Here is a 14,510-nt window from a genome sequence, read left to right as displayed (position 1 = left end):
ATGATGCATCTCCTTTCCTCTTTGTTCTTCTTGTCAATGTCAGACAGTGGGTGTCTGCTCTTTGTCTTTCCTTCAGCCATCCTTTTGGAAATGCCCTGTCCTCCACAGTAAGCATTTCTGGAAGGGCATCCAGTACACGGTCCCTGACTCCTCTGCCTCAGCAGTGGGCCTGAAGAACATGCCAGAAGGAGCGGTAAGTTAAGGAGGGGAGCTGATACAGATTTGGGAAAGAGAGAGGGGAACTCTATGTTCTTGGGATTTTTAGGCACTGGTAACCCATTTATATGCTCGTGGAAAATCTGAGAAGCAAGCAAATGTAGAGGAGAGAGACGGCAGGCAATGTGGAGTGTGGAGACAGCATGACCACACTGTCTTCTCAAAAAACCTGGACCTAGCAACTCCTGAAGTCAATTTCCCCCTTGACTTTGCAGGTTATGGGAGCCAACCATTTCCTCTGTTGCCTTCACTTCTGAGGCAGGTTATTGCCATCTGCCGCCCAAACGGTCCCAACTAACATAACCGCCACCCTCAACGTCAGCACCTCTCACAGAACCACTGGTAACTTTAGGTCATTTGCACCGGTGCCACTGAATTCGGGAAGTCAGGACTCTCCCCTCCACAGACTTACCCCATAGATGAGATATGGCATCTGAATATAATAGTTTTTTAAAAGCACCACGTATTTTAGGCAATGTCAAATTGTTCAGTACAAATTACACACAACATGTCAAATCACATTATGTGTGTAAGAATACAAGAGCCAAGTAATTTTCTCAGCTGACCAATGTCAGTGAAGATTGTAAGTAGGGATTTTAGAAACATGCTTTAGAGCAATTCTTTTCTTTTGGTTCATTTCATGCTGTGATTCTGTAGAACACCACAAATTATGCAATATTCCATTCCAATTATCCCTTGTGATAACACAGAATATAAAAGAAACCAGAGTTGAGTCCTACCCATGGGTGGGACCAGCTCTCTGTATTGGGTTCATTAGATACCCGCTCCGGGGCTCCTGGAACCTAGCGGCTTCTTGGCTAATCACTAGAAACTCTGTGAATCACACACTGTTAGCAGGTGATCTTTGACCTAAATTCTTTGGCATGTCTACCAGTGGCCATTGTTCTCTTTATAATTCAAAACCAATTCAATATCAAATACCCCACAAAATTTCAGATAGGTGCTTTTTCTTATTTTAAAAATATTCCCGTTTCCGTCCATCATACCACAGATATAGACTGTGAAATGAGCAGGATTTTTCCTGTTGCAAAAGGACCCTTCAAGGAGAGTGACCTGTCATCCCCCCATATGATATACCATCCAAAGTACAATAATTAATAAGTTAATAGTTAATGATCATTCATTCACTTCAGATAACTATAATTGTCTCCTGATACCTTCATATGTGTGAAAGCAAAAAGGAGGATGTGAATCTGGTAGGTGAACATGTCATTGAAGAAAAAGCCTTCTGAGTAGGAAGTGGAAATTATGGGCAAAGGCACATTATTAAAACCTGTTATGACTTATAGGTACAAGGGGAGAAATGTCTAGGAAATCACGGGCACTCCTGTGATGCTATAAGACAATGAGATGCATGGAAATCACTTCTGTTAATAAATACGAGGCTATGGGTGCCTGCGCGGCTCAGTCATTAGGCGCCTGCCTTTGGCTTGGGTCATGGTCTCAGGGTCCTGGGATCCAGTCCCACATCATGCTCTTCACACAGCAGGGAGTCTGCCTCTCCTTCTCTCCCTCCTACTGCTTGTGTTCCCTCTCCCACTGTCTTTCTGTCAAATAATAAAACCTTAAAAAAAATGAAGCCGGTATTTTCATTAATAACTTTTTATTGGAAAGCAATGAAAGGTAGTTAAGAACCATGGTCTCAGAACCTGTTTGTTTTGGGTCTGAGTTTGGGGTTGGCTGAGAAGGAGGGAAAATTTGGCCAAAGGCCTAACTTCTCTGAGACCACACTTCTTACTCCGTAAAAATGGATTACCTATATGGAACCACAAAGGACCCCGAAGAACCAAAACCATCAAGAAAGAAGAACAAACCTAGATAAAACACAATCCCTGATTTAAGTTTTTTAAAGTTGTTTTTTTTAAAGATTTTATTTATTTATTTGATAGAGATCACAAGTAGGCAGAGAGGCAGGCAGAGAAAGAGGGAAGCAGGCTCCCCGCTGAGCAGAGAGCCCAATGCGGGGCTCGATCCCAGCACCCTGAGATCATGACCTGAGCCGAAGGCAGAGGCTTAACTCACTGAGCCACCCGGGCGCCCCACAATCCCTGATTTTAAAAAAAGATCACTAAGCCATGGTAATTAAGAGTATGAAACCGGCCTAAACAGACACACAGACCGGTGTCATCAGAAAGAGGGCTTACAAACATCCGTGTATATACGGTCAATTGATCTTTGACAGGGGAAGCCAAGAACACAACAAGAAAAGGACAGCCTCTTCCACAAAGGACCCCGGGAAGACCGGACAGCCCCCGGAGAAGGAACGAAACTGGACCCCAGTCCTATACCATACACAAAAGTCAACACAAAACCAACACAAATGGACACAAGACTTGCACATAAGACCTGCGACTATAAAGCTCTCCTGAGGAAACACGGAGGAGGAGCTTCATGAAAGTCCTTGGCCACGCTTCCACAGAACTTAAATGAGCATCTTCGAGTGCTCTCAGCCCTCCCCTGTCCATTGTAGCGCTCTCAGACAGTAGCCGAGACAGAGAAACAAACTAGACATTGACGGACGGACGGACGGGTGAAGGAAATGCAGTGCGTGCACATGCGGACTACTTCTCAGCCTTCGAAAAGGAAATGTGACAATATGGGGGAACCCAAGGACGTGGTGCTTCGTGAGATAAACCAGTCCCATAAGGGCAAATACCGCATGAGTCACCTATGTGGGGCGTCGGAAACAGCAGTACGCAGAGAAGCGGAGAGTGGATGGGCCTAGCCAGGTGTGGCGGCAGCGAAGGACAAGAAACCCCGTACTCGGGATACACGTGATGCAAGGTGAGTCCGGGCCTCACACGCCAGCACTGTATGCAGCTAAGAGACCTGCAGTGTGTGGTGAAATTCTTTTCAGGAGGTAGGTCTCATGTTAAATGCTCTTATCACAAGAAAAACAAACGGGACCCCGGGAAGGCCACCCCCGCCCCCCCGTGGGTTATGAAGAGGGCAAGAAACATGTGGTGAGCTAATTCTTGGAAGTCTTCCCTGATCGGCTGCCTGTCTTCCACCACGGCCAACCTCTCAGGTCCTCAGCATAGGGTTGTAACTGCAGGAACTCAGGGAGACCGTGCTCAAAGTTTGCTTTTTATTGTATTTATTTGAGAGAGAGAGACAGAGACAGAGGGAGCAGGGGACAAGCAGATGCCCCACTGAGCAGGGAGCCGGGCATGGGGCTTGATCTCATGACCCTGGGATCATGACCTGAGCCGAAGGCAGAGGCTTTAACCTACTGAGCCACGGAGGCCCCCATTAAAGTTGGCTTTTTAAAGTTGACTTGAAACACTCTGGTAGAGACAGAGCTTACAACACTAGAGTCTTTAAACACCAAGAAACGGTGTACTGGCCCAAACATTAGGTCAGTAAAACAGGTGCCTCCTCACCCCATTAAGGAAAATGCACTGCTACGACTATGAAAAGGTGACTCAGCTATCAATCCCATGGAAAAAGTCTGTGCACCACAAGCTAGCAATTTAATCTCTAGGTGTCTGTCCTCTAGAAAATCTTGCATATAGTCATATACAAGGGGGGTTACGTAGGATGTTTGCTGAAGCATGTGTTGTCATGACAAAAATCAGGAAAAGAGCATCAGTTTGACAGTGGCTTAAAAAAATCTGGTAATAAAGGGAAATACAGCAGAAAAAAAGCTAATTTACTGATCAATCATCTATGTATCTATCAATCATCTATTGACTTAAACATAAGCCAATATGTTTCTCATGAAGCTATAATTTCCAGAAGAAAACACAGGGGATAAGCTTCATGACTCTGGTCTTGGCAATGCTTTCATGGCTGGATACATACATATACAGAAAGTTACAGATGTACACATAAATAGGAAAGTTTCAAAAGCTCTAAAAATATGTTGCTGAATAAGAAAAAACAAGTTGTGGGGTTATGAATAAACATGATATGATTTAGGTAGCAACAAAACACATACAAGAACAGCGTGTATCATATATAGATATTTGTGTGCTTGAAAGTCCCATAAAAAGACAAGGATGCCAATCACACATTGGCGGTGACATCTTGGATGGGGAAGATGACAAGGGTGAGGAAGACGGACAAAGAGGGCTTCAGCTTGAACTGTAATGTCCCTGAGGAGAAAACTACACGTTTCCAAAGCCAGAGGGAGGCAGGGAAGAAAGCGGAGGGGAAGAGCCTGGAATCTTGCCCTCCACCCGAGCCTGGTTCTCCAGGAGGACAGGCGATGGTAGATAGTAAACGGATGTAGTAAACCGTTAAATGTGTGCTGATTCCTGGTGTGATAGGGACAGGTGTACTGATCTCTCTCGAGAAGGTGAGTAAGGTAATAGGTAGGAGAACCTTAGGAGGAGCCTCACATTAGCAGTTTGCCACAAAGCCCCCCCGGGGGCTAGAGCAAGCCATAGGTCTGTTACAGAGACCCACAAGCTCAGATGTCCAGGCTGATCCCAAGGTGCTGGGATCACAAGGGGTAGTGGGTTCTCCATGCACAGGGCTGACTTTTAGCCAGCAGATGTTGTTTCACTCCTGGGATAGTTCTCGTAGCTTGAAAAATAGCATCAGTGCCGTCTGGTGCTCTATGATCGGGTGCTCATGTGGGTGAGGCCCCGGGAGGCCAGTTAGGACATCCGGGTGGAGCTTCAGCCCTGGTCTGCTGGACCCTGGGGTAGGAATCTCTGGCATTTGGGTGGGCACCACTCCTGCCCAGAGCACATCCAAGGGGAAAAGGGCTGGGCTGCAGGGCACGGCAGGCCGTCTGGACAGCTCACCCTGGCTACCAGCTGGTGCCTTCATCCCTGGGGACACGAGGTCCACATGCCACCAGACTGCTAAGGGGATCTGAAACGTTAGGTTTGAAATGCACACAGAGAGGTCTAATTGGAGCCCTTCACTTTAAGTTCCTAACTTCAGACGGTTGAGCAGATGTGGGCTTGGCGGCGGCCGCTGTTCCCACCACGTGCTTTCCTGGCCTCCCAGAACCGGTGCGTTTGCAGGGAAGGGCCCTAGTTCTGCTGCCAAACTTCTGGCGGATGCTCCCCAGTTCTTTCCCATGACTTTGATACCTGTTGTCCTAGATAGGCCAGCTCAGAAGCTGGTCCATATGTCTGATACTTTAAAAATAAGCTAAGACCACCAGAGATATTTATTAAGTAAATAATTCACAATAAGGCAAAAGCCACTTTAATTAGCTTTTTCTTGGATCAGTATTTTGGTTAAATGAAATTGCCTCCGTTCAGTATTTCCATTAAATGAATTGACCACTTTGTTTAAATGAAATTACCTTTTCTTTCGTGTTCTTAAAAGTACATGTGAAGATTAAACAATAACAAAATCACAGTTTTCAGGTCTCTGGCATAATTGGTACACAGATAATTTGTTGTTGCGCTAATTCGATTTAATCTTTTCAGAAAGCTAACTAGCTGAGTGTAAGCAAAGCTATAAAATTATTCATAGCTTCCCTTACCCCTGGCTGGTCAGTTTTAGGACCATATCCTGAAGAAATCCCTTCTCCCTCAGAACAAACAGAAGAGTTAAAATCTGCTTTGCCCCAAGTGTTTCTCCCTTTCCGAGACTGTGATAGTGGATGGATAGTCCTGAGACCCATAGGCCTGGCTGAGGAGTGGTGCATGATTCATGCCCTCCTGTTGCTTCATGGTACCCTGCAAAGAGAGGTGGTGCTGTGGAGAAGGGCCGCACCCCAGATGTGCACATAGTGATGTTCGCCTGTGGCCCAAGGTGGCTCGAGGTGCTGCACGAGCACCTTACTCCATCCCTTCAAATACAGGCTCTCCAGGGTCTCCTTCTGACTTCCCCACAACCAGCACCCGGGAGGACCGTAGGGGTTCCTGACCATTTTCAAACCTGGGCCCTGGGGCTGTCAGGTTGCGTCTTTATGAACTGAGAATTTGGAACAATGTAAACATGGTATGTGCTCACTGGCTTGTTTTTTATTTGCCTCTACAGTTGCTTGACATTCTATAAAAACAATTTTGAATATGATAGTGGTCCTTTTTTATTTTTTTTAAGATTTAATTTAACTTTTCTTTTTCTTTTGTCTTTTTTTTTTTTTTTTTTTTTTTTTGAGAGAGAGAGAGAGCAGGAGCAGGGGCATGGCAGAGAAAGAAAGAGAATTGAAAGCAGACTTCCTGTTGCACACGGAGTCTGACACAGGGCTCAGTCCCATAACACTGGGCCCATGACCTGAGCAAAAGACAAGAGTTGGAGACTCAACTGACTGAGCCACCCAGGCGCCCTGATACTGGCACTTGTATTTCACTCTCGTATGTATGGTCCTGAGTTATTTAGAAAAACCAGTCTTGACAGGCTTCTCAGTGGCTTAGAATCTGGTATCTGCCTCTTACTCGAGCACCAATAACAGATTTTTCATCAAAAACCCCAGGCTTATTTTTGAGATTCCTACAGTTTCTGGATGATAGAAGTCGCTTCTTTTGGACAGAGAGGATTTTATATAAACTAATGTTTTAAAGTGAACATGTCCAATTGGTAGAACAGAATGTATGCATGTGTGTCCAGATATCTTTGTGCAGGTGCTTAATGTTGTGAGCGGTCATGGGTGAATGTTGTAGAGACTCCAAGGAAGGGTGGTTTTGGAGCCTCATGCTTTATGTTTGTATCTACTCGTGTCTATTTACATACATGTCTGTGTTCACTAGCTCCCCACATACATACACCCAAATACATACATATACACAGGCAAACACACCTGATTTTTTTTAATTTTTATTTTTAAATTTTTATTTCTTTTCAATGTTCCAAGATTTTGTTCATGCAACATACCCAGTGCTGCATGCAATATGTGCCCTCCTTAATACCCACCACCAGGTTCACCCAACTCCTCATCCGCCTCCCCTCCAAGACCCTCAGTTTGTTTCTCAGAGTCCACAGTCTCTCGTGTTTCATCTCCCCCTCTAATTTCCCCCAGCTCACTTCTCTCCTTCTCCCAGTGTCCTCCGTGTTATTCCTTATGTTCCACAAGTAAGTGAAACCATATGTTAATTGACTCTCTGCTTGACTTACTTCACTCAGCATAATCTCTTCCAGTCACATACATGTTGATAGAGAAGTTGGGTATTCATCCTTTCTGATGGAGGCATAACACTCCATAGTGTATATGAACCACATCTTCTTGATCCATTTGTCTGTTGAAGAGCGTCTCGGCACTTTCTGCAGTTTGGCAATTGTGGCCATTGCTGTGATAAACATTGGGGGTACAGATGGTCCATCTTTTCACTACATCTGTATCTTTGTGGTAAATACCCAGTTGTGCAATTGCAGGGTCATAGGGTAGCTCTATTTTTAATTTCTTAAGGAATCTCCACATCGTTTTCCAAAGTGGTGGCACCAACTTGCATTCCCACCAACAGTGTAATAGGATTCCCCTTTCTCCACATATTCTCCAACACATGTTGTTTACGGTCTTGTTGATTTTGGCCATTCTAACTGGTGTACGGTGGTATCTCTGTGTGGTTTTGATTTGAATCTCCCTGATGGCTAGTGATGATGAACATTTTTTCATGTGTCTGATGGCCATTTGTATGTCTTCATTGGAGAAGTGTCTGTTAATGTCTTCTGCCCATTTTTTGACATGATTATCTGTTTTGTGTGTGTTGAGTTTGAGGAGTTTTTTATAGATCCCTTTGTCTGTAGTGTCATTTGTGAATATCTTCTCCCATTCCGTGGGTTGCCTCTTTGTTTTGTTGACTGTTTCCTTTGCTGTGCAGAAGCTTTTGACCTTGATGAATTCCCAAGTTCATTTTTGCTTTTGTTTTCTTTGCTTTTGGAGACATGTCTTGAAAGAAGTTGGTGTGGCCAATGTCAAAGAGGTTACTGCCTATGTTCTCCTCAAGGATTTTGATAGATTTCTGCCTCACATTGAGGCCTTTTATCCATTTCGAGTTTACTTTTGCATATGATGCAAGAGAATGGTTGAGTTTCATTCTTCTATATATAGAGTCCAATTTTCCCAACACCACTTATTGAAGGGACTGTCTTTTTTCCACTGTTTATTTTTTCCTGCTTTGTTGAAGATTAGTTGACCGTAGAATTGTGGGTCCATATCTGGGCCCTCTATTCTTTTCCACTGGTCTTTTTTTCTGTTTTTGTGCTAGTATCATACTGTCTTGGTGATCACAGCTTTGTAGTAAAGCTTGAAATCAGGCAACGTGATGCCCCCAGTTTTGTTTTTCCTTTTCAACATTTCCTTTACAATTCAGGATTTCTTCTATTTCCATACCAATTCTAGGATTGTTTGTTCCAGCTCTTTGAAAAATGCCGGTGGAATTTTGATGGTAGTGGCATTGAAAATATAGATTGCTCTAGGCAGTATAGACATTTTAACAATGCTTATTCTTCTGATCCATGAGCATGGAATGGTCTTCCATCTTTTTGTGTCTTCTTCGATTTCTTTCATGAATGTTCTGTAGCTCCTCGAGCACAGATCCTTTACCTCTTTGGTTAGGTTTATTCCTAGGTATCTTATGGTTCTTTGTGCTATAGTAAACAATTGATTCTCTAATTTCCCTTTCTGTATTTTCATTGTTAGTGTATAAGAAAGCAGGTGATTTCTGTACATTGACTTCATATCCTGCCACTTTACTGAATTGCTGTATGAGTTCTAGTAGTTTGAGGGTGGAGTCTTTTGGGTTTTCCTTATAAATTATCATGTCATCTGCGAAGAGAGAGCGTTTGAGTTCTTCATTGCCAATTTGAATACCTTTTATTTCTCTTTGTTGTCTGATTGCTGTTGCTAGGACTTCTAGTACTATGTTGAACAAGAGTGGTGAGAGTGGGCATCCTTCCCGTATTCCTGATCTCAGTGGGAAGGATGTCAGCTTTTCCCCTTGAGGATGATACTCGCTGTGGCTTTTTCATAGACAGATTTTATGAAGTTGAGGAATGTTCCCTCTATCCATGTACTTTGAATATTTTTAATCAGGAACGGATGCTGTATCTTGTAATGTTTTTTCTGTATCAATTGAGAGGACCATGTGGCTCTCTCTTCTCTTACTGATTTGTTCTGTCAGACTGATTGATTTGCAAATGTTGAACCACCCCTACATCCCAGGGATAAATCCTACCTGGTCAAGGTGGATAATCTTTTTAGTGTGCTGTTGGATCCTATTAGATAGGATCTTGTTGAGAATTTTGGCATCCATATTCATCAGTGATTGGTCTGAAATTCACCGTTTTGGTGGGGTCTTTGCCTGGTGTGGGGATCAGGGTAATGCAGGCTTCATAGAAAGTGTCTGGAAGTTTTCCTTCTGTTTCTATTTTTTTGAAACAGCTTCAAGAGGATGGGTAATATTTCTTCTATAAATGTTTGGTAGAATTTCCCTGGGAACCCATCAGGTCCCAGACTCTTGTTTTTTGGGAGGTTTTTGATCACTGCTTCAATCTTGTTATCAGATATTGGTCTATTCAGGTTGTCAGTTTCTTCGAGTCAGTTTTGGAAATTCATACGTTTCCAGGAATGCATCCATTTCATCTAGGTTGCTTGACTTATTGGCATATAACTGTTGAGAATAATTTCTGATGATTGTTCCTATTTCCTTGGTGTTAGTCTTGATCTCTCCCTTTTCATTCATAATTTTATTAATTTGGGCCCTCTCACTTTTCTTTTGGATTACTTTTGCAATTGGCTTATCGATCTTACTGATTCTTTCAAACAACCAGCTTCTAGTTTCATTGATGTGTTCTGTATCTCTAGTTTCTATCTCATTGATCTCTGCTCTAACCTTGATTATTTCCCTTCTAGTGTGTGGGGATAGCTTAACTTGTTGATTTTCCAGTTCTTTAAGGTGTAAAGACAGCTGGTGTGTTCTGGATTTTTCAGTATCTTTGAGTGAGGCTTAGATGGCACTGTATTTCTCCCTTAGGACCACCTTTGTCAGATCCCATAGGTTTTGGACTAATCACACACATTCTTCATATGGTTTTTCTTTGTCTGAATTGACTGCTTTCAAACTGTCATTTTCATGTGCCAGATAGAGTTCTGTCTGGCTTCTGGATGGTGCCCTGTGGGAAGATGACATCCACCATTAGTCCCAGTTTCTGGAGGCAGCAGAATGCCCCAAATACTCCTTGGTCAGAGGTCATTGGAATGCCTTGCTCTTTTGGGATCATCTGTTTTTATGCTGATGAGCTGGTACCTGACCATTTTTTAAATTTCTCCCAATTTTGGCATTCATTTTCAAAGGAAAAATTTGGAAATGACAGTGACTGGTTCCATAGGTGCTCACCTCTCCTCCCTCACCCCATCAGTGGGGTGCGCTAGCTGCCTTGGCTCAGCTTTGCATCACTCAGTTCCGTGGGAAAGAAAAAGATGAATATGACCTTGTCCCACCCCTGAAGGGGAAACGTCATAAGTGTGGGTGTGTGTGCGTGCGTGGGTACATGCCCGCGTGTATATGTGTGGGCATGCATGTGTACCCCTCTCCACACACACAGGATACAATTTAAAGTTAAAAATGCAGTACATTAAAAACACGGAAGTTTGAGTAAGTATAGAGACCAGCTCTTGGATGACTACAGTGGGTCCCTTCCTGGCCTTTCTGCTAGTGAAGTGAGTGGGAAAATAGGTGTGTGATACTAAGTCGGCAGATGAGAAGAGTGCCCCTTACAACCACTGCTCTAATGCTTCCCTTCAGGAACTGCCTCAGACTGGACCCCATAGTCTCACATCGTCTGTTCCAAAAGATTCCCCGCTTGTCCCTGATGCCACACAGCTAGCAGCCTTTCAGGAAGAACCCGTGACCATCCTTGGTTTAGCATCCCTCGGCTGTTGGATAGAACGCACAGCCCTCTGTGTCCCTTACAGGCTTCAGGGCCTGCCACTCAGCCCTGTCTCTCACCGGCTGCCATGTGTACCCCGCCAGCCACACCACACTCTAACTGCAGGATTCTCAGTTGGAGACAGATCTGGTTGAACTCAGCCACACATTCTGAGAATGAACTGATGTAATTATTTATGGAATCTAAGAACTGGAGTAAAAATCAGCTTTAGAGTTTTCAGAGTCATCATTTATACAAAGATACATAAAATGTGTTGTCACTCAGCATTCACCAAAGAGTTACATGTTCTTTTGTGTCCCCACTGCCTCAAGACCATTCAGAGTCCTGTCAGCTTTCTCTGGGAAGGCTTTCCAGGGAAGGCATGGATGTTAGTGGTCAGTGGTTATGGAGCAAATGGCCGCAGAACTGAGGAGTTTAGAACCATGGGCTTTATCTTACATGGTTTTCCTGGGTCAGGAGTCCAGGAAGGGCTTAGCCGGGTGGTTCAGGCTCAGGCTCAGTCATGAGGTTACAGTCATCCCATGCTTGACTGAGACGTTCCACCTCCCAGCTCACTCTCATGGTTGTCAGGAGGCCTCTGTTCCCTACTACGTGCTTTCTGAGCATGCTTACTTACACCATGGCGCTCGCCTTCCCCAGAGGAAACGATCTGAGAGAGAGATTGAGACCAAGCTGGACGCAGAGGTCTTTTCTACCTAATTTCAGAGGGGGACATGCCATCCCTTCACCATTCTGCTTATCACAGAGACCAGCCCTGGAACTGTAGGAGGCGTCAGAGCAAGGGTGGGAGCCAAAGGAGCTGGGAGGCCCTGGGGCCTGTGGAGGCTGGCTGCCGCACCTGTTCCAAGAGGGGCTCAGAAGGAAGGAGAGGGATGAAGTCGTTAGAAAGGGAATCTGCAGTTAAAATGGCATAGTCCTGCTCACTTGTTTTTCTTCTAAGCAGGACCCCTTTCCTTTTACCATTCAGTTCTCTCCACCAGCCCTCGCAGTGCACACTGTGAACCACACAGGCATTTGCATGCAGCGGTTACGTCCTCCAGACAGGGAGGCTCCCGAAACTCAGAACCACACACAAAAAGAGGCCAGTTTTACTAATAAGGGCTCCCAGGCTTGCTGTCTCATTTCTTTTAAACCTGAGGCATGCGGGTGCTGCTTATTTCCTGGGTGTATATAAATACAAAGCTTGGTTATTACTGGAACCATTCTAGAAGAGTGAAAATTGCCAGGAACCTGGGTTGCTTGGGGAACTGAATTTTCTGATTGCTGCGGTTTCCGAGGGAGTTCCCCCAGATCTGTTTGCCAGCGAGTCCCCTGTAGTCTGAGAGGTCGTCTCCCGCCTTGCAAAGCTTAGTTGGTGAGTGACTGGGGAGTAGGACCCCGGGGCCCTTTGCTTATTAACATGACTTGGGTGTCTTTGCCATCTTCAGGCAGGTTCCAGCAGTGGCCCAGAGCACAGAGTGTGCATCATCAATGAGATCGGGAAGATGGAGCTCTGCAGTCAGCCTTTCATCCAGGTTGTTCGTCAGACACTGGCCACCCCAGGGACTGTCGTTCTGGGCATGATCCCAATACCGAAAGGAAAACCGCTGGCCCTCATGGAAGAAATCAGAAACAGAAACGACGTTCAGGTGTTCAGTGTGAGTACAGCTGGTTTCCTGTGCCTATAAAAACGGAGCAGGTGGGGCGCCTGGGTGGCTCAGTGGGTTAAGCCGCTGCCTTCAGCTCAGGTCATGATCTCAGGGTCCTGGGATCAAGCCCTACATCGGGCTTTCTGCTCAGTAGGGAGCCTGCTTCCCTCCCTCTCTTTCTCTGTCTGCCTCTCTGCCTACTTGTGATCTCTGTCTGTCAAAATCTTAAAAAAAAAAAAAAATGGGGCGGGTGACCTCAGACATGGGGGAGGCTTTAAAATGTACCTTTGCTTTGAATTACCATCCCCCCCCTTCAGAGGCTAGATCCAGGTGAGTCTGATTTTCTAGGAATTTATAGAACGTGCATTTTGCCTGTCCTCAATGACAAAACGCACTTCCCTGTGGCCCCAGCATGGAACACAGCCTCCAGCTGCTGGAGAGCAGCACCGCGCAGTAGAATGGCCAGTGAGGGTGGAAATGCCCCGTCCGCACTGGGTGGTAGCCATCAGCCACCTGTGACTCCTTATGCTTAAATGAAAAACGCATTTCTTCAGTCACTCTGCCTTCCTGGGCAGAGCCAGGGCAGAGTGCGTCAGGCCAGGTGATAGAGGCAGAGCAGCTGCCCAGGCCTCACCTGCAGGTCCAGGGGACACACGGAGCTGTAGGCCCGCCCTGACCTCACGAATGGGGCCCTAGGCCTGGGCCCAGCGGTGTGCTTTCACAAGCCTTCGTGTGGTTGCCCGGTGCCCGTTGGTGGGTGGGTGTGTGGTGGAGCATGTGTGAGTGAGGGCAGGCTCCGTCCTGCCAGCTGGTAGCCATGTCCAGAGCCAGCACCTGGGCCTCTGATAGCACTGCTGGCACTTGGCCCACGTACATGATGTCCTTTCCCCTTTGTCTCTCCAGGTCCTTCTTAGCTCCTTGTTTTGTCCTGAGCCCCTTCATCTGTGTCAGGGAGAGAGCCACGTTCCCAGCTGAGCCCGGCCTGTCACCGAGCCCCACTACCAGTATAACAGCTCACAGGCCCACAAGCACCTTGAGAGCAGGTCGGGCTGGCTGGGCACCTCCACCTGGACATGGGGAGTGAGTGCCAGCTGCCCGGTACCACAAACACCTTATGTCACTGGCTAAAATGCTACCACTGTGGCTCGCCCGCCCTGTGGGGCATCCACGTGTCATCACCAGCATATCCTGGGGTGCTCTTGTGGCAGTAAACCATGTTAGGGTTTGAGCAGCCAGACTTGGAAAACTTTGTGCCTGTCTGCCTTCATTTACTCAGTAGGAAGTGAGCAGTACTGTGTGCTAAGTGGTGATGCTGGCAGGGAGTGACCAGGTTGGTGCCCTCTGGAGTGCGCAGTCTAAGAGGGGCTCGGCCCACCAGTGTCAGCTAATCACCACAGCATGTATCGACAAGGGCAAAGAAAACCACTACTGGGGTGATGTAGCCCTTGGGCTAGAGGCCTTTGGGAAGGGAGGTGCTGACCCCGGGGGGAGTTGCCCAACGTGCTGAGAACCCTGAAAAGTCACATGACATCTCCAAAGTCTGTGGGTCCTTCAGAGTTTCATGTTGCTCACGCCATCTCTTACTTTACATGGCCTCAAGGTTAGAGTTTTTGGTTGTGATTCTAGAGTTTCTGTGGAAGTAGAGGGAGAGAGGAGGAAAGACCATTCATCTTCAGGCCAGGTGGCTTCCAGGCTGGAAGGTGGGGGCGTTGCTGCCCTTCAACTCCGGAGACTGGCGGTCCCTGCAAACCAGTGTCATTTCCAAGTCCTAGATGGGATTGAGGGGCTGCGGCTGCTATATCCAGGAAAAAGCGGTGTATCTTAAGATAATAGTTCATTTTCTCTTAG

At 46.0% G+C, this 14,510-nt stretch overlaps 1 long non-coding RNA gene across 1 annotated transcript in view; it reads left to right on the top strand.

Moving 5' to 3' along the window:
* LOC309859742 overlaps nucleotides 1-14,510 on the top strand; it is a 324,520-nt gene that overhangs the window by 262,844 nt on the left and 47,166 nt on the right. The window contains exon 4 of the long non-coding RNA XR_014308868.1: nucleotides 12,462-12,671. This is a non-coding gene — a long non-coding RNA (uncharacterized lncRNA). The remainder of the gene's footprint in view (nucleotides 1-12,461; nucleotides 12,672-14,510) is intronic.

The sequence above is a fragment of the Mustela nivalis genome (genome assembly GCF_964662115.1).
Source record: "Mustela nivalis genome assembly, chromosome: 2".
Classification (NCBI taxonomy): Eukaryota; Metazoa; Chordata; class Mammalia; order Carnivora; family Mustelidae; genus Mustela; species Mustela nivalis.
This window is presented reverse-complemented; position numbering and strand designations above follow the sequence as displayed.